This window comes from Sabethes cyaneus, chromosome 2, assembly GCF_943734655.1.
Source record: "Sabethes cyaneus chromosome 2, idSabCyanKW18_F2, whole genome shotgun sequence".
Taxonomy (NCBI): Eukaryota; Metazoa; Arthropoda; class Insecta; order Diptera; family Culicidae; genus Sabethes; species Sabethes cyaneus.
The window spans coordinates 196,298,239-196,318,297 of record NC_071354.1 but is presented as its reverse complement, the minus strand read 5'-3'; the positions used below and the strand labels follow the sequence as shown (position 1 = coordinate 196,318,297).

Below are 20,059 nucleotides of genomic sequence, written 5' to 3'. Positions count from 1 at the left end.
TAATTCTATTGCAAGAGTCTGGCTATTGAAACAGCATGATGACTACGCATGGAGAAAGGTGGGAGGATACTTGAAGCTGACACGTTTGTGTATGGAGGAGAACTACTTTACATTCAGAGACAATTATTACAAACAATTGAAAGGTGCACCGATGGGCAATCCATTATCACCGTGCCTGTGTGAGCTGTGCATGGCTAACATTAAAAGTAAGCTGGAACAAAACAAGGTGCTCCCAAAAAGATGATGGCGATACGTCGACGACGTTTTCAGCATAGTCAAAAAGGGAGAACTGGAAACCATTCTAGCAGCGATGAATGACACACACAGGAACATACGCTTCACGCACGAAATAGAAAAAGATGGAAAACTTCCTTTTTTGGATATCGTAGTAATCAGACAAATCGAAAGCACAGAAACAGAAATTGAACATGGAATTTAAAGGAAACCGACGAACACCAAACGAGTTATACCTACCTCATTTAACCACTCCCACCAACACAAAATGGCAGCTTTCCATCACATGATACATAGGATGGAAACATTACCGTTAACTGAGCTAGGGAAACGAAAAGAATTAACACACATTCTTGAATTGCAAAACTGAACGAATTTAAAGAAACGACAATCCAGAACATTATTTCCAAGAAAAGTAGAGACGCATACAAAAAATCACTCACAACACTTACACCAATAACACCATAACTTAAGAGAGATACATAGTAGAATTAAATTGGATAAATTTTCTTCTTTTTATTTAATTTGCTCCAAAAACTTCAGTCAACGGAGAAGTTGTAAATAGGAAGAAGTCGTTTTTTTAAATTCACTCCTTCCTATAGTCCTCGCCGTTAATCGTGCCCATTGTGAAATATGAAGCACTTTTCAATCCACGTAAGAAGAGTGCTTGCTATACCAAGTCCTTCTATTCAAACTTTTCTGTTCTGATATATCGTGCGTCATCAGGAACACTTGTCCCTTGTACAGCGTTAAACATTGTGGACATGGGGGTATACTTTTGTCCAATTTGACGTAAGGTTCGTCAAGTTTGGACTTCTGTTGGGGCTTGGGCTCGAACTCGGATTTCGAATTTAACTTGGACTTAAACTTGGACATGTACTTGGATTTGTACTTGAACTTGGACCTAGACTTGGAATTGAACTTGGACTTGACCTTGGACTTGGACTTGGACTTGGACATGACCTTGGACATGGACTTGGACTTAGATTTGGACTTCAACTGGAACTTGAACTTGAACTTGACCTTTGACTTGGCCGTGAACTTGGACTTGGACTTGGAATTGACCTTGGACTTGGACTTAATCTTGGTCTTGACCATGGACTTGGACTTGAACCTGGACTTGGACTTGGATTTGACCTTGAGTTGACCTTGGACATGGACTTGAACTTGGACATGGACTTGGATTTGGACTTCATTTTAAACTCGGACTTAACCTAGAAGTTAACCTTTGACTTGGCCACAGATTTGGTCTTGAACTTGGACTTGGACTTGGAGTTGACCTTGGAGTTAGAGTTGACCTTGGACTTGGAGTTGACCTTGGACTTGGAGTTAACCTTGGACTTTGACTTGGACTTAAACTTGGTGTTGACCTTGGATTTGGACTCGGACTTGGACTTGGACTTGAACTTGGACTTGACCTTAGACTTGGACTTCAACTTGAACTTGGACTTGACCTTGATTTTGACCTTAGACTTGGACCTGGACTAGGACTTGGATTCGGACTTGAACTTGGACATGGACTTGACCTTGGACTTACCCTTGGACTTCACCCTGGACTTGACCTTAGACTTGACCTTGGACTTGGAATTTGGCTTGGACTTGGAATTTGGCTTGGACTTTACCTTGGATTTGGACTTGGACTTTACCTTGGAATTGACCTTGGACTTGGACTTGGACTTGGATTCGGACTTCAACTTGAACTTGGTTTTGGACTTGATTTTGGACTTAATCTTGACTTTGGACTTGGATTCGAACTTGAACTTGAACTTGAACTTGGTTTTGGACTTGACCTTGGACTTGGACTTGACCTTGGACTTGGACTCGACCTTGGACTTGGATTGGACTTGGACTTGGATTCGGACTTGAACTTGGACATGGACTTGACCTTGGACTTGCCCTTGGACTTCACCCTGGACTTGACCTTAGACTTGACCTTGGACTTTGAATTAGTCTTGGACTTTACCTTGGATTTGGACTTGGACTTCACATTGGACTTGGGCTTGACCTTGGAATTGACCTTGAACATGGCCTTAAACTTGCTCTTGACCTTGGACTTGGACTTGGATTTGACCTTGGACTTGAAGTTGATCCTGGACTTGGACTTGTACTCGGACTTGGACTTGGACTCGGACTTGGACTTGGGTTTGGACTTCAACTTGAACTTGGACCTGCACTTGACCTTGGACTGACACCTAGACTTGGACTTGACCTTGGACTTGGAGTTGACCTTGGACTTGGAGTTGACCGTGGACTTAACCTTGGACTTGGACTTGGATCTAGACTTGGGTCTGGACATGACCTTGGACTTGACCTTGGACTTGGATTCGGACTTTAACTTGAAGTTGGTCTTGGACTTGTTCTTGGACTTGGACTTGGCCTTAGACTTGGAATTAGACTTCGGCTTGGACTTGGACTCGGACTCGGACTTGGACTCGGACTTGGACTTGGACTTGGACTTGGACTTGGATTTGGACTTGGACTTGGACTTGGACTTGGATTTGGACTTGTGTTTGGGCTCGAAATCGAACCCGGACATTGAATTTGACTGGACTTGGATGTGTACTTGGACTTGTCCTTGGATTCGGACTTGGACTTGTACCTGGGCTTGAACTCGGACTGGAACTTGGACTTGGGCTTGAACTCGGACTTGGACTTGAACTTGAACTTGGACTTGGACTTGGACTTGGACTTGGACTTGGATTTGACCTTGGACTTGAAGTTGATCCTGGACTTGGACTTGTACTCGGACTTGGACTTGGACTCGGACTTGGGTTTGGACTTCAACTTGAACTTGGACCTGCACTTGGACTGACACCTAGACTTGGACTTGACCTTGGACTTGGATTTGAACTTGGACTTGACCTTGGACTTGGAGTTGACCTTGGACTTAGAGTTGACCGTAGACTTAACCTTGGACTTGGACTTGGATCTAGACTTGGGTCTGGACATGACCTTGGACTTGACCTTGAACTTGACCTTGGACTTGGATTCGGACTTTAACTTGAAGTTGGTCTTGGACTTGTTCTTGGACTTGGACTTGACCTTAGACTTAGTATTAGACTTCGGCTTGGACTTGGACTCGGACTCGGACTCGGACTTGGACTCGGACTTGGACTTGGACGTGGACTTGGACTTGAACTTGAACTTGAACTTGGACTTGGACTTGGACTTGGACTTGGACTTGGACTTGGACTTGGACTTGGACTTGGACTTGGACTTGGACTTGAATTTGGACTTGGACTTGGACTTGGACTTAGACTTGGACTTGGACTTGGATTTGGACTTGGACTTGGACTTGGACTTGGACTTGGACTTGGACTTGGACTTGGATTTGGACTTGGACTTGGACTTGGACTTGGACTTGGACTTGGACTTGGACTTGGACTTGGACTTGGACTTGGACTTTGGCTTGGGCTTGGACTCAGACTCGTACTTGGGCTTGGACTCGGACTTGGACTTGGACTTTAACTTGTACTTGGATTTGGACTTGTGTTTGGGCTCGAAATCGAACCCGGACATTGAATTTGACTGGACTTGGATGTGTACTTGGACTTGTGCTTGGATTCGGACTTGGACTTGTACTTGGGCTTGGGCTTGAACTCGGACTTGAACTTGGACTTGAGCTTAAACTCGGACTTGGACTTGAACTTGGACTTGTACTTGGGCTTGGGCTTGAACTCGGACTTGAACTTGGACTTGAGCTTGAACTCGGACTTGGACTTGAACTTGGACTTGGACTTGGACTTGGACTTGGACTTGGACTTGGACTTGGACTTGGACTTGGACTTGGACTTGGACTTGGACTTGGGCTTGGACTTGGACTTGGACTTGGACTTGGACTTGGATTTGGACTTGGACTTGGACTTGGACTTGGACTTGGACTTGGACTTGGACTTGGACTTGGACTTGGACTTGGACTTGGACTTGGACTTGGACTTGGACTTGGACTTGGACTTGGACTTGGACTTGGACTTGGACTTGGACTTGGACTTGGACTTGGACTTGGACTTTGGCTTGGACTTGGACTTGGACTTGGACTTTGGCTTGGGCTTGGACTCAGACTCGTACTTGGGCTTGGACTCGGACTTGGACTTGGACTCGGACTTGGACTTGGACTCGGACTTGGACTTGGACTTTAACTTGTACTTGGATTTGGACTTGTGTTTGGGCTCGAAATCGAACCCGGACATTGAATTTGACTGGACTTGGATGTGTACTTGGACTTGTGCTTGGATTCGGACTTGGACTTGTACTTGGGCTTGGGCTTGAACTCGGACTTGAACTTGGACTTGAGCTTGAACTCGGACTTGGACTTGAACTTGGACTTGTACTTGGGCTTGGGCTTGAACTCGGACTTGAACTTGGACTTGAGCTTGAACTCGGACTTGGACTTGAACTTGGACTTGGACTTGGACTTGGACTTGGACTTGGACTTGGACTTGGACTTGGACTTGGACTTGGACTTGGGCTTGGACTTGGACTTGGACTTGGACTTGGACTTGGACTTGGATTTGGACTTGGACTTTGACTTGGACTTGGACTTGGACTTGGACTTGGACTTGGACTTGGACTTGGACTTGGACTTGGATTTGACCTTGGACTTGAAGTTGATCCTGGACTTGGACTTGTACTCGGACTTGGACTTGGACTCGGACTTGGGTTTGGACTTCAACTTGAACTTGGACCTGCACTTGGCCTTGGACTGACACCTAGACTTGGACTTGACCTTGGACTTGGATTTGAACTTGGACTTGACCTTGGACTTGGAGTTGACCTTGGACTTAGAGTTGACCGTAGACTTAACCTTGGACTTGGACTTGGATCTAGACTTGGGTCTGGACATGACCTTGGACTTGACCTTGAACTTGACCTTGGACTTGGATTCGGACTTTAACTTGAAGTTGGTCTTGGACTTGTTCTTGGACTTGGACTTGACCTTAGACTTAGTATTAGACTTCGGCTTGGACTTGGACTCGGACTCGGACTCGGACTTGGACTCGGACTTGGACTTGGACGTGGACTTGGACTTGAACTTGAACTTGAACTTGGACTTGGACTTGGACTTGGACTTGGACTTGGACTTGGACTTGGACTTGAATTTGGACTTGGACTTGGACTTGGACTTAGACTTGGACTTGGACTTGGATTTGGACTTGGACTTGGACTTGGACTTGGACTTGGACTTGGACTTGGACTTGGACTTGGACTTGGACTTGGACTTGGACTTGGACTTGGACTTGGACTTGGACTTGGACTTGGACTTGGACTTGGACTTGGACTTGGACTTGGACTTGGACTTGGACTTGGACTTGGACTTGGACTTGGACTTGGACTTGGACTTGGACTTGGACTTGGACTTGGACTTGGACTTGGACTTGGACTTGGACTTGGACTTGGACTTGGACTTGGACTTGGACTTGAACTTGGACTTGGACTTTGGCTTGGGCTTGGACTCAGACTCGTACTTGGGCTTGGACTCGGACTTGGACTTGGACTTTAACTTGTACTTGGATTTGGACTTGTGTTTGGGCTCGAAATCGAACCCGGACTTTGAATTTGACTGGACTTGGATGTGTACTTGGACTTGTGCTTGGATTCGGACTTGGACTTGTACTTGGGCTTGGGCTTGAACTCGGACTTGAACTTGGACTTGAGCTTAAACTCGGACTTGGACTTGAACTTGGACTTGTACTTGGGCTTGGGCTTGAACTCGGACTTGAACTTGGACTTGAGCTTGAACTCGGACTTGGACTTGAACTTGGACTTGGACTTGGACTTGGACTTGGACTTGGACTTGGACTTGGACTTGGACTTGGACTTGGACTTGGACTTGGACTTGGACTTGGGCTTGGACTTGGACTTGGACTTGGACTTGGACTTGGATTTGGACTTGGACTTGGACTTGGACTTGGACTTGGACTTGGACTTGGACTTGGACTTGGACTTGGACTTGGACTTGGACTTGGACTTGGACTTGGACTTGGACTTGGACTTGGACTTGGACTTGGACTTGGACTTGGACTTGGACTTGGACTTGGACTTGGACTTGGACTTGGACTTGGACTTGGACTTGGACTTGGACTTGGACTTGGACTTGGACTTGGACTTGGACTTGGACTTGGACTTGGACTTGGACTTGGACTTGGACTTGGACTTGGACTTGGACTTGGACTTGGACTTGGACTTGGACTTGGACTTGGACTTGGACTTGGACTTGGACTTTGGCTTGGACTTGGACTTGGACTTTGGCTTGGGCTTGGACTCAGACTCGTACTTGGGCTTGGACTCGGACTTGGACTTGGACTCGGACTTGGACTTGGACTTTAACTTGTACTTGGATTTGGACTTGTGTTTGGGCTCGAAATCGAACCCGGACATTGAATTTGACTGGACTTGGATGTGTACTTGGACTTGTGCTTGGATTCGGACTTGGACTTGTACTTGGGCTTGGGCTTGAACTCGGACTTGAACTTGGACTTGAGCTTGAACTCGGACTTGGACTTGAACTTGGACTTGTACTTGGGCTTGGGCTTGAACTCGGACTTGAACTTGGACTTGAGCTTGAACTCGGACTTGGACTTGAACTTGGACTTGGACTTGGACTTGGACTTGGACTTGGACTTGGACTTGGACTTGGACTTGGACTTGGACTTGGACTTGGGCTTGGACTTGGACTTGGACTTGGACTTGGACTTGGACTTGGACTTGGATTTGGACTTGGACTTGGACTTGGACTTGGACTTGGACTTGGACTTGGACTTGGACTTGGACTTGGACTTGGACTTGAATTTGGGCTTGGACTTGGGCTTGAACTCGAACTCGGACTTGATTATGTGATGTCTCGGCGTTAACTCCATTCTTCCAGGTGCATCTTGTGGTAGTAGCAAATGCGGATGTCTTTACGAATGCTTGTACGGATTTCTTTCAAGCTACGGAGCGGTATTTAAGCCAAATTACCACAGGTAAGATCCGACTTTGATCAAGGTGGAACAGTTAACAACGAGATGAATAATATTTTTGAAAACGGTGGTTGTACAATTGATGAAGGGACGGTAGGGGAAAGAAAAGAAAATTTTTTGGTGAAGGATGGGAAAGAGCGGAAAGGTATGGAGGGAAGGGGGGTACTGGTAGCTAAGCTTAACAAGTAGTCGTTTTGACTCCTACCTTTTGTCCAATGCTGGAAGGTGCATGGGTCGAACCAAGCTATAATCAGAGATTATAACCGGATTCGAACCCACAACACCCGCCAGGTCGTGTGGCTCGCTGGTGAACGAGATGATGCGATACCGTAGACCTTCTTCGATGACGGCCAAATCCTGATTGTTTCATTGCAGATTTTGAGATGCAATGTCTTAGTCACCATCATCGCAATAATCCACCAATCCAGGCTAGACGACATTGTGATTCTTCACAATCATTTTATCGTATATACGTATTAATATATTACCGTATAAACAAACATTTAACTGGTACGTTTGAAAATTAATCTAGGATCTAGGATACTCCGGAATCCCGGACATTTGACCAGTTTACCTTAAGAGGTACTTTCTCCATTGATTACTGCTAATCAAGAGCAAGGAATCAGATCGAATAGAACGCATCCGAAAGGAACGAATGTTAAAGCCTAATCGAACGACGACTTTTATTAGTGCCACAAATATTTTAGTTTGAAGATTCGAATTTTCTCCTAATTTTTTTTTTTGGTAGAACTCAGTTATCCAATGAACGAAACAAATGCAAAGAGATTGAGAATTCGATTGTAGCAATGACAAAGTGTTCGTTTTCGCCAACAAAATTTAGCGTCGTGAAAAAGTTTTTCCCAGTATTCAAGGTTTCAATGCAAAACCCTCTTCACGTCCTACGTCAACCATGCTGCCCTATTTGGAACACAACAACACAGCACTACTGATAGTTTCGAGCGATTTTTCGATTTTAAAACGTATTTTATAAGTATAAGTTTTATGAATTTATAAGTTTTTTTAAATTTTTTGAGAAAACTTGTCTATAATTTCATTATTTTTTCTACAAATAGGTTGTTCTACGATTTCGATTTATGACAGGTGAATGTGTCTAGAAAAATTCTCCAAACAATCCATCCACAATTGTACGAAAATAAAAAATCCCCATTCGGAAACAACTTCCTGCGGCGTTAATAATAATATCATGCATCTCAATCCGGTCGATTCCGATCGGATTGCGATAAATCCGTCTGGCATGGATTGGATGCAGCCAAAACAGCAAAAAAAAAATCAAAGCGAAATTGGTTGGTTTTGTGTGCATTGTCCTGCTTCTTCTGCCTGGCCTGGCCTGACCGGGTTGGTCCGGAATAGTGATCGATATGATGGCAGGTGTCTGCGTGCGTGCGTGCGTGTGTGTGGTTTCGATGGTCATACTCTGCTGGCCGGGATGAATTATACGAATTTGATGGACTTTTGTCGACAGAATATGATGGATGAATTTTAATTTGGAATGGAAATTGATTTGCTAGGGGAGGTTATTCGGAGTATTTCGCTTCGATTTTGGTGATAAATGTTATTGACTGGTTAACCACGTGATTTTTCAATGCTATTTTAAGTGATTGCGATTTGTGTGATTTCAATTATCAATGAAGCAATTTTACTATTAAACTACTTGGGACTTGGGATGGGAATTGATGTTTTTTCCACAAAGCAAATCTGGGAGACTGCTTTCAGTGCTGTCATCTAATCAACTGTTATTTTGTCTTTGTTTAACTTTGCTGCATGCGGGATCAAGTTTCAAAGAATTTTCTTACATTCCTTTGTTCAAACTTTCTTTCCTGTTCTTTGTCCGATCTGCTATATCCTGCAGAGTTGTTTCTTTTACGTCCAAGTTGAAAATGAAGCAGGTAAAACAAACTGAAGCTAGCTTCAAAGCACATCAATTGCTGTTAAGATTCTTTCAAGTTCTCATACCCTCGAAAGAAGCAACGTAATCTCTGTCTAACTACGCAACTACTGTAGTGGCAACTATGGTAAATTAAATTTTACTCTATTTGCTTATTTAGATCACCGTGACACTAATATTATTAGAACTTGTTGATTAATATTAAATTTTACTCGTTTTAACCAAAGTTTATGCATAAATTACCTGTATCTCGCCGGGCAGACGATTTTCTGTAAAACCGATCAATCTTCACGACGAAAAATGCAATAACATTTCTCGAGAACTGACACTCATTCAGGCCAGCCGCAGTTAAGTTTACGTTCGGTCAAGTATCAAGCAAAGTGGCTTCTAAACGCTAGGCGATTTACCGCCCGCTGTGCGTCCGCACTCCTGCCGTGCTTTAATCCCTTTTTAAAAAACGCAAACGGAAAACAATGCAACACGAGCCTTTTCCAGTACTTTCCTACCTACCGACAGGATGAACCGTGTAGCTTAGCGGATTATCGTCCGATTCTGGCTTGTATGGATGCGTTCGATTTGTGGTTTGCAATCGATTAGCAGCCTCACTGCGTTCATGTTTCATCCGGAATTTGTAAACCAATCAGCTTAAAAGGATTAACGTTCGCCACTCGGACGGAACAGTCGGTTGTCAATTGTGTTCGCAAATGATTGTTCAGTCCTGAGTGTCAGACGCCCACGTATGACGTGACGTGGCTGTCAATAATAGAAGGTTATTCTCTGGTGATCAAAATTATACTTTTAGTATCGCGGGTTGCAATGCAAAAGTTAATTCCTTCGAAATGACCATGACTATTAAAATTCATAAGAAGGTCTGTCCCAATGCGCAGAAACGTAATAACAATTTCTGTTCACATTTCATTGCAGATTCCACGATAGCAACGTATACATCGAGTTTCGTGCCACCATCAAGCAAAGCACAGCAGACGCAGTGCCCATCCAGCAGTGTTAAAAAGGATTATTAAAAAGGTTAGTTAACCATATGGTGGCGGTTTATCTCTGCCCAGAAATCGAACAATGCTATAAAGCGAAGCGAGCGCGCCACACGGTGGCTGGTAATGCATTATTATTTCATTCCGGTAAAAATATGCAGCAAACGTTCGAAATATTAGATTGTGTTCAAATTGCTAATGATAACTGGCGCCGAGTCCTTGAAATTGGTTAAATGCTTAATTGAAATGGTCTAACAAAAATGATGTTGATTCCTGCAACATGCAAATGAGAAAGAAGTACGGGATATCGAAAAATCACCTGGACGGATATCTCAACAGATCAAAATACTGGTCGTAGGGACAATGTTTACACAAAAAAAGGAAGCATTCATATTATCTCACCATCGCTTTAATCGATTCGTCTTGGAAAAATGTGATTGTGACCAGCTCCCCCGCAGTGACCTGGGCTTCCCACGCGGCCTATGGCCGTCTCGCCCTGAATCATCTAGGTCTAAGCTATCGTCGGTCATTCGAACGATGTACCCAATCCAGCGTAGCCGGCTGATTTTCACGGTAAAGATGACGGATGGTGTTTCTAGTACCTGGCGCAATTCACGGTTTGTTCCCTTTCGCCACATGCCGTCTTCGATCTGCTCTCCAGCTGGCATGCAACGCCTTCCGGTCCGTACACTCTAAGGTTAGACGAATTCTCTTCACAGCGCAGGCCATTAGGATCATTACCTAGCCTCATAGTGATTGGGCATAGGCCAAGACAGTAGATGATTGAAATCCCGACCCACATTCAACCCCTTAATTTACCCTTTTGTCAATTCCTGTGGGATGATAGTTTAACTTCAGTCCATAATTTCTCTTGGCGCATAAAATTTGCCAGTTACTGAGCAGTCTGTGACGGGAAATTCTGAAAAATTCATTGTATTGTAATTTATTTGCTCAAAAAATTCATCCATGGAAAGGCACAATGAGAAGGAACCCACTCCAAGGAAAAGAAGAATATTATAGTCGATTGGGTCCCTTCAGCGTCCATACCTTATGTTTGCGAAGGGCCATCAGGAGTATATTAATGTTCTGCTCAGCGTTAGTTTGGTGCTAGTTTGCGTTTTGCTGGTTCCGTAATCCACATATGGTACGGACGTCCCAAGACATACGAATCAGTGTTCAAAAAACTTGACAGCCTTGCATGAAGGCGACAATAAAACGCATTCCCTGATAGTATTCTTTTCTCTGTCAGCCCATAGACATGACTACTGAACTGCTGACAGTGTTTGTCTTTCCCAGTTTTCTACCATTCAAAACAATTCGTTCGTGAATTGCATAAATTGAAGATGAGATATCTAAGCACTGCTACGAATTTCTTGATTACTTCAAGCGATTCCGCATCGAACTCTAGCTCGCTACCAATGCCATTTGGATTTCCGCTCTCTATACTAACAACCGTGTAGTTTATATTGGCTGTGTTGATAATGAGTCCCAATCTCGATTTTCCAATTTTGAAGACCTGAAAACCTCTTCCACCGCTCTCTGTTTAATCTCGATGATACCGATGTCATCTACTAAGCCAAATAACACATGAGATCTTGGGAGGATGGTACCGTTCCTTTGCTCGTTTGCCCTTCGTACTGAACTTCTCAAGACTATGTTGAATAACAGGTTTGAGAGGGCGTCCCCGTGCTTCTGTCCATCGAATGTCATGAAAGCGGCTGCGGTCCCACCCGGCAGTTCTGACGCTAGAGTATGATCTATCTAACGACGTTTGAATCGGCTTTAGCCGTTTCGATGGAAAACCGTATTCTAGCATTATCCACCACAGTTGATGTGGTATGACTATATCGTACACCGCCTTAGAATCAACAAATAGATGAGTTCGCAAGTTGTACTCTGTATGTCTTTCCGAGCGAAACAGTTATCTTCACCGTTCAGTCATGCACCAATCTAACAAGCGAAAAAATAGTCAATATTTGGTCATCGAAGAAGGCTTAGATTGTTCACATCCATCCGAAAAGGGTCGACCATCAAACAGAACATGATCATTAGTTTCCCTGCAATACGAAACCGATTCCACGTTCTGTTTAATTACAGCCGCTATATACTAGCTGAAGCCCGCGTGCGTCACCTCGTGTCTAATTGATAGACCTAATTTTCAATAATTTCGGCAAAAATACTTTTTTAATGTGATTATCTAGATTCACTATAGCGGAGATAATCTGAATTTATGGTCAAAAAGTCTAAATACACCTCTAACGCTGTGTAACTCTACGAGACACAACTACGCTACTGATGACTATCCTTACCAGCGTTGCCAACCTTCCAGATTTGTCTGGATTTTCCAGACTTTTTGATGCCTAATCAGACAAAAAAAGACGTTTTCCAAACATTGTCTTTCATTAGACCAAATGATAGCCAGATTTTTCCAGACGTTTTTATTCTCGTTTTCCAGATTTTCGTAAAAACCGTTTCGCAACGTTGATCTTTAATGCAATCTGACATAACTTTGAGTCTTCGCTTACATTTGTATTGCCACTATTTAAAATGCCACTATTAACTGTGGCGCTGGGGTTTTAACCACGGTACTGACATCTGTACATTGTTGTGTTACGAATGTTGTTATATTTGTAACACTAATTTTGAACCCCGTTTTTTCGGGCCCACAACAAATCTTACCTCGGATAAGAGCGTGTTCGTGAGCTAACCTCCTCTAGTTTTGGTGCACATGTATTAGTTTCAACTTTGTGTAAAGCATCTATGGAGCGAGCTATGATTCTTGCCACGAAAACATGACGTCCTGTCAGGGGTCTAGTATTCCCTACAAATCGATTGAGGTTCTTATGTGTTAGACGTGGTACTTGAAGGAAATGGTAATTCAGCTTCAACTTTTGAGAACAAAGATTCTTGTGTAAAATCTTTGGTGTGATTGAGTAACACAAACCCAGTTCTCTGGTTCTTATGGCGGTTGTGGCAGAGGTACTCTCCTCTGTATTCACCTGCCTCTCAGTTGGCCTTGACCCTCGAGGTGCGATCATGGTCTAATAATAAAGTTCAATAAGTACAAAGTAGCATAAACATAGGATACCTCCCGTGTGCTGCTACTCCGTTATTGCTCTGGCTGTGGACTGCTGAAAATTGCAAAATGATGACTGGAAAAGGCATACTTGGGAAAACACACTACTGCTCATTGTGCAAGCTTATCAGGCTCTTGCATGCTGAGCCGGCCACGATCCGTCGCGTCGGTTGGAAGACAAGAGAATCCTTTGCATCTTCACAAGTATTTCGGGAAAGAAATTGTTGTTAGTAGGAGGGGGCGCTAGATAAAAATCTGTCGAAAGCTAGGAGTGTAGCGAAAGTTAACAAGCATTGTTTATTCAGCATCAGTATAAAGAACATTATAGTATACACTAAATTACACGTGCGAGACTGTGATATCGTCGTGAGTTTAATGCATCGACAACGAGAACTATCCGAGAACAAAAACGAATTCGAAGGCCGCCCGCCCGAAACAACATGACATCTCTCATAGAACGGAATGAATGGTGACAAAAGTAAAAACTATCCACGCAACTACCATGAACTATATATAAAAAAAGAAGGGCAAAGCCTAGGTGCTACATTCCGTTATCGAAACTTGTTTTTTTAAGACAGACTTCGCAACCAGCTGTTAGGCTGCAGGACAATTGCAGGGCCAGTTGCTACGATCCTATTGACACTAACAGCCTCTCCCAGTCGAGATTCTAACATCCGATGACTGACTTATTAGGCCAGTGTCATACCTCGAAGCCAAGTGGGAGGCTTCATGAACTCCATGAACCATGAACTATATCAACACACTTTAATATAGCATAACATAATACACAAATGAAAAATCAAAGGCTTATCTCATGCTCCTAATTCATCTCATGCTCCTAATGGTGTCAGATCAGCAATATTGCGAATCGAGCGAGAAGTTAACCATGCCTACTCACACGCGAAACAGTGTGAGAAAAATAGCATTCGACTCTTACACCACACACGCAGGCGTAAAAGAAACAGCCACCGGTGCTGTGTGAGACATTTTGCTACGCACACACCTGCGCACACTCATCCTCACATTGTCTTCCTGCAGAGCTTATTCCCGAGGCAAAAAACTCCTTAATGCCCGTGAGACTGGTGGCGCACTGGGATATAAATTTTACATTACTTTTTCTTCTTCTTCTTCATTTTCGCCCTCGATTCCACTCACGGGCAGGAGCGCCCTCCTGCCTATTTGTCCCTCTTTGAGATAATGTTGAAAAACTTCACTCAATTTTGTATACAACTTTTTATATAAATTTACATATATTTTATATGAAAAGGTGTATGCAGCGAGACAAATATGCGTCCATTTTTCCAGTGGGACAAATTGTCTTCAAAATTTTTCGAGTTTTTCTAGCATAATGTTTTCGATACATATTATAAAAATACATATATAATTATAACGTTTGACAGCAAAATGTTGAAAATGACCAAATGTAACATGGGACAGTTATGCTTCCACCGGCAATAGAGCGTTCTAATGTATCTGGACCAAGCGAGTGACAGCGCACAGTGGGACCATTCTGGAAAAAGGCGGTCAAAAGTCTTTTCGCGCTTTTCCTGACGTTTTCGACCTTAGATGTCTTAGGAGAAGTTTCATAAAAAAGTATTCTACATCTAATGACATTTTCATATAATTAGATATTAAGGGGATAACAAATATGAAGAAAATAATTTTTATAGGAACTAGATATCATGGTAATGTGTCCGGCAAATTTGTAGAACTTTGAATTACATTAAGCTTTGCCGAATATACTAAGTATCTGCATCATATGGTTTGCGAGATATAATTGACTTTCTGTCGTGACTCCCTTAAAATAAGTTTTTTAAACTTTTTGTACACAAAACCTCATCTAACTGGTTCGACATGTTCTACAAACTTTTGGATACTATCAAAATACGTAACTTTCTAGAAGGTGTAAATATCATATGGTGCTTTATTTGCTTTAAAAATTGATTTGAAGCATAAATTTTACCGTTTTTACGAGTAATTTTTTCCGTAAATAGGCACATACTGGCAGCTAAAGTTAGCATCGCTTAAACTGCCATAGCATATAGTATAAGTGTGCCAAAAATCTCGGCCGGGTCTGGTAGGGCATCTTAGTTATTTCAATTATGAATTACGTACATATATGCTGGTTTTAGTAAGTTATCAGAGTTTTATTATTCGTATATGTTCATAATAATTTCACAGGACTTCGTCCACGTCTGTTTCGCTATCTGTTGCAGAATTATTTTCGTTCTGATACTTTTGTAAAAGTTTGTATGCTGCTGGTAACAACCGCATCGATAGCTTTAGTTCCTATAAAAAATTAATTTTTTCAAATTTGTTATCCACTAAACATCTAATTATATGAAAATGTCATTAGAATACTTTTTTATGAAACTTCTCCTAAAACACCTTGTTATGTATAAGAAAAAGGCTCAGTAATAGCTAAGCCCATATCAGAGATGCAACAGCAGATTCAAATACTGCAACGAACACATGCAAATGAGTTTCAAATAAATACGGCTGAGCTGGCCTCAGAATCCGATGTTTAAGTTGATTGAACTTTAAGTACGGTCGTTAACCTGTTGATCCGAAATCTCCCTCAGTACAGGGTTCCGCGAGTGATAAGATATAAAAATTGGCGACGAGCGAGAAAAGTTTCCGGTACGCGTTTAAGTTCAAATGGTGCAAATAGTGAAATTTATGTAATGCAAAGGCATTTTGAAGATTTCGGTGATTTTTATAAATTGTACGGCAAAGGTCGGTATAAGTGCTTTTAGTAGTGGAAATTTGTTAGAAAACTGACGAAAATTTGTGTGCAAAGGTGCTAAATTTTCTGAGATTTATAGCGTCGCTGAGGGGGAAAATATCTGTGAAAGGCAAAGGTCTACTATTTGAAAAATTGGCGGAAATAGTGCGCGGCTTGTGAGAGGCAAAGGCTTCCCGTTAGGAATTTTGAATTATTGAATTGAGCGGAATACGGAAATACGGAAGTGAAGCAAAAAGTATATTTAAAGTGTTTTTTTTTTTTAAAGGCAATTTTTCGTTTAAAGAAAGTTTTATATTCGGTGCTCCAACGGAAGAATAGTTTTTTTTTTTGCTAATTCAACAATACATACATCGCCTATATTGCTTGAAGCGTATTGAGCTTAGCTTCGAATTGTGTGCAGCTGTAGATTTTTTTTGCTGAAGTTTGAAGTGGTGTGCAGCTTACCTACCAGTTTACCGCATCGACGCGTGAGAGGATTTGGTTTAGCAGCGTCCACTTATCGTGCGTTACTTATCGTTACGCATCCATAGCGTTCATCTGGTCATCAGCGGCAGAGAGCGCGTGAAGAGATTTTGTTCTGAGTGGTATAGTATACATCAGCTTCGGTAAGCGACTTCTACATTTGCTTTTATTAGGGTGACCGTATTTTTTCTTGTGCAGCATAATTTCATCTGACATGGCTTCTAACATTATCGGTTCTATTGAACCCTACGTCCCTGGTGCTTCATTTAGCAATTATGTTGAGCGTCTTGGATATGTCTTTCAATACAACCAGGTTCCCGAGAACTCGCAAAAAGCTCTGTTCATTACGTTGAGTGGGCCAGTAGTATTTGAGGAACTCAAGCTACTGTACCCAGCTAAAGACTTATCAACCATACCATATAATGAGATGATAAAAAAATTGAAAGAGCGGTTCGATAAAAGTGAATCGGACTTGATTCAGAGGTTTAAATTTTACAACCGTGTGCAAGGGGTTGATGAATCGGCGGAAAATTTTGTATTAGCCGTCAAGATGCAGGCTGAGTTTTGCGAATTCGGGGAGTTTAGGGATACAGCAATTAGAGACAAATTATTAATGGGTGTGTACGACAAAGATTTGCAGCAAAAGATGTTAGGCGAAGAGAATCTTACGCTAGCATCAGCTGAGCGCATGCTAGTGAATTGGGAGTTGGCCGGATCGCGAGCTAGGATGTTGGGTGGTAGAGCAGAGCAGGTAGCAACGGTTAAAGCTAGGCTGGGAAGACGGGATAATTTTTTGAATGATTCCAGGAATAGAGGCAGGAGCAGGAGCAGAAGTCGTTCGGGCTTTGGTTTGAGAAGCAGGAGTAGGAGTGGTAACAGGAATAGAAGTAAGAGCGGCTCTAGACATGACCATTATGGTTATAACAAACGTAATGTAACCTGTTACTACTGCGGCAAACCGGGCCACATTTTAAAGAAATGTTTTAAGTATCTTAACAGCCAACGGAAACCGACTGTTCGTTTTGCTGACGAACCGCATCCTGGTACTAGCAGCGGTTTGGAACAATTATTCAACAGATTAAAGCCAACAATGGATGACTCTTCGGATGAATCAGGTGATTTTACTTGTATGATGGTATCTAACAAAACTAGATTGAATGAACCATGTTTGACTGATGTGTTGATTGAGGGTCGTACTGTTAAAATGGAGGTTGATTGCGGCTCTTCAATTACTTTAATAGGAAAACAATTATATTGCAAATTTTTTGACATGCCTCTGCAAAAATGTTCAAGGAAATTGATTGTTGTTAATGGATCTGAACTTTCAATTTTGGGGAAGGTGTTGGTTGATGTTGTTATTAACGGAATTTATAAGCGTTTAGAGTTGATAGTTTTAGATAGTAAAAACGATTTTCTTCCTTTATTAGGACGTAGTTGGTTGGACGTTTTCTATCCAAGCTGGAGAAAAGTTTTTGCTAATTCTTCTTTTGCTAACAATATTCGTTCATATGACAGTAAAGATAAAATAATTTCGGACATTAAAACACGTTTTCCCAATGTTTTCCTCAAAAATTTTTCTTCTCCGATTATAGGGTATGAGGCTGACTTAGTGTTGAAGGATGATTCACCGATATTTAAGAGAGCCTACGATGTTCCGTACAGATTACGAGAAAAAGTTTTAGAACATTTAGACATGTTAGAAAGGGAAAAGGTTATTACACCAATTAAGACTAGCGAGTGGGCTTCCCCTGTAGTTGTAGTGATGAAAAAGAATCAGGAGATCAGAATGGTTATTGACTGTAAGGTTTCCATTAATAAATTAATCATTCCAAACACATATCCTCTTCCCGTTACGCAGGACTTGTTCGCTAAACTGTCTGGTTGCAAAGTATTTTGTTCGCTGGATTTAGAAGGTGCATACACCCAGTTAGCTTTATCAGAAAAATCTAAGAAAATAATGGTAATAAATACCATAAAGGGACTGTTTACATACAATCGTTTGCCTCAGGGAGCGTCTTCTAGTGCTGCTATTTTTCAGCAGGTTATGGAGCAGGTTCTGGCAGAGTTAGACAATGTTTCTGTTTACTTAGACGATGTTCTAGTTGCAGGAGTTGATATGGAGGATTGTCGTAAGAAGCTTTATACAGTACTGGAAAGACTAAGCAATGCAAATATCAAAGTTAATTGGAGGAAATGTTCGTTTTTCGTGTCGAGTTTGCCTTATTTAGGGCATATTATATCTGACAATGGGTTGCTTCCAAGCCCAGATAAAGTGACTACAATTAACCAAGCTTCTACACCTAAAAATGTAACTGAGTTGAAAGCTTATTTGGGTCTCCTTAACTATTATGGCAAGTTTGTTCCGCATCTGTCTTCAAAGCTGTTTTGTCTGTATCAATTACTCAAGAAAGATGTTAAATATGAATGGAGTAAAGAATGCGAACAGGCTTTTATTAATAGCAAAGCTGCTTTATTGGATGCAAATATTTTAGAATATTATGATCCAAAAAAGCCAATCGTAGTTGTTTCAGATGCTTCAGGTTATGGATTGGGTGGAGTAATCGCACATGTGGTTAACGGTGTAGAAAAGCCAATTTGTTTTACTTCGTTTTCCTTGAATAAAGCACAGCGTTCTTATCCGATTCTGCATTTAGAGGCTTTGGCACTAGTAAGTACAGTTAAGAAATTCCACAAATTCCTTTATGGACAAAGTTTCACGGTTTATACTGACCATAAGCCTCTAGTTGGAATTTTTGGAAAAACGGGTAAAAATGCTATTTATGTCACTAGGTTACAGCGGTATATTTTAGAGCTTTCTATCTATGACTTTACCATATGTTACAGACCATCAGCACAAATGGGCAACGCGGATTTCTGCTCTCGTTTTCCGCTTGAACAGGGTACTCCAGAAGAGTATGATAGGGAATTCGTAAAGAGCATAAATTTTACTCAGGAAGTTCCCATAGATTGCTCCAAGATAGCCAAGGAAACAAGTCGTGATGTGTTTTTACAAAGAATAATTGCTTATTACCAGAATGGTTGGCCTGAGAGAATAGACAAAGACTTGATGAATATTCACTCTAATAGACACGACCTGGAAGTGGTTGACGGGTGTCTAATTTTCCAGGATAGAGTTGTTATACCAAAATCGATGCAAGGAGATATTTTGAAATTGTTGCATGTAAATCATTCTGGTATGGTAAAGATGAAGCAAATGGCTCGTAGGTCTGTGTTCTGGTTTGGTATTAACGCTGCTATTGAAGCTTTCGTCCACGCCTGTGAACCGTGTAATAGAATGGCAGTTACACCCAAAGTTAGCACGCAAACTCACTGGCTTCCTTCGATTCGTCCGTTTAGTAGGATACACGCGGATTTTTTTTATTTTGGTCAAAAGGTATTTCTACTGATCGTTGACAGTTTTTCGAAATGGATCGAAGTAGAATGGATGAGGTTTGGAACAGACGCAAGCAAGGTTATTAAGAAATTCATTTCCTTTTTTGCCAGATTTGGTCTTCCGGATGTGGTGGTTACAGATGGCGGCCCACCATTTAATTCGGTTGCTTTTATTTCGTTTTTGGAAAGGCAAGGTATAGTTGTCATGAAAAGCCCTCCTTACAATCCTTCTTGTAACGGGCAAGCCGAAAGGTCTGTCAGGATTGTAAAGGAGGTGTTCAAAAAATTCCTTTT

At 42.0% G+C, this 20,059-nt stretch overlaps 1 protein-coding gene and 1 pseudogene across 3 annotated transcripts in view; one reads left to right on the top strand and one right to left on the bottom strand.

Moving 5' to 3' along the window:
- Positions 1–20,059, top strand: part of LOC128738209 (uncharacterized) — a 402,077-nt gene that overhangs the window by 109,569 nt on the left and 272,449 nt on the right. For 2 of the 3 annotated variants that reach the window (XM_053833171.1, XM_053833172.1), the window contains one exon: positions 10,024–10,125. The exons of the other annotated variant lie outside the window; for it this stretch is intronic. The gene's annotated coding sequence lies outside the window, so the exon portion shown is untranslated. The remainder of the gene's footprint in view (positions 1–10,023; positions 10,126–20,059) is intronic. 3 annotated transcript variants of the gene reach the window in all.
- Positions 1,230–10,839, bottom strand: LOC128736521 (putative protein TPRXL; annotated as a pseudogene).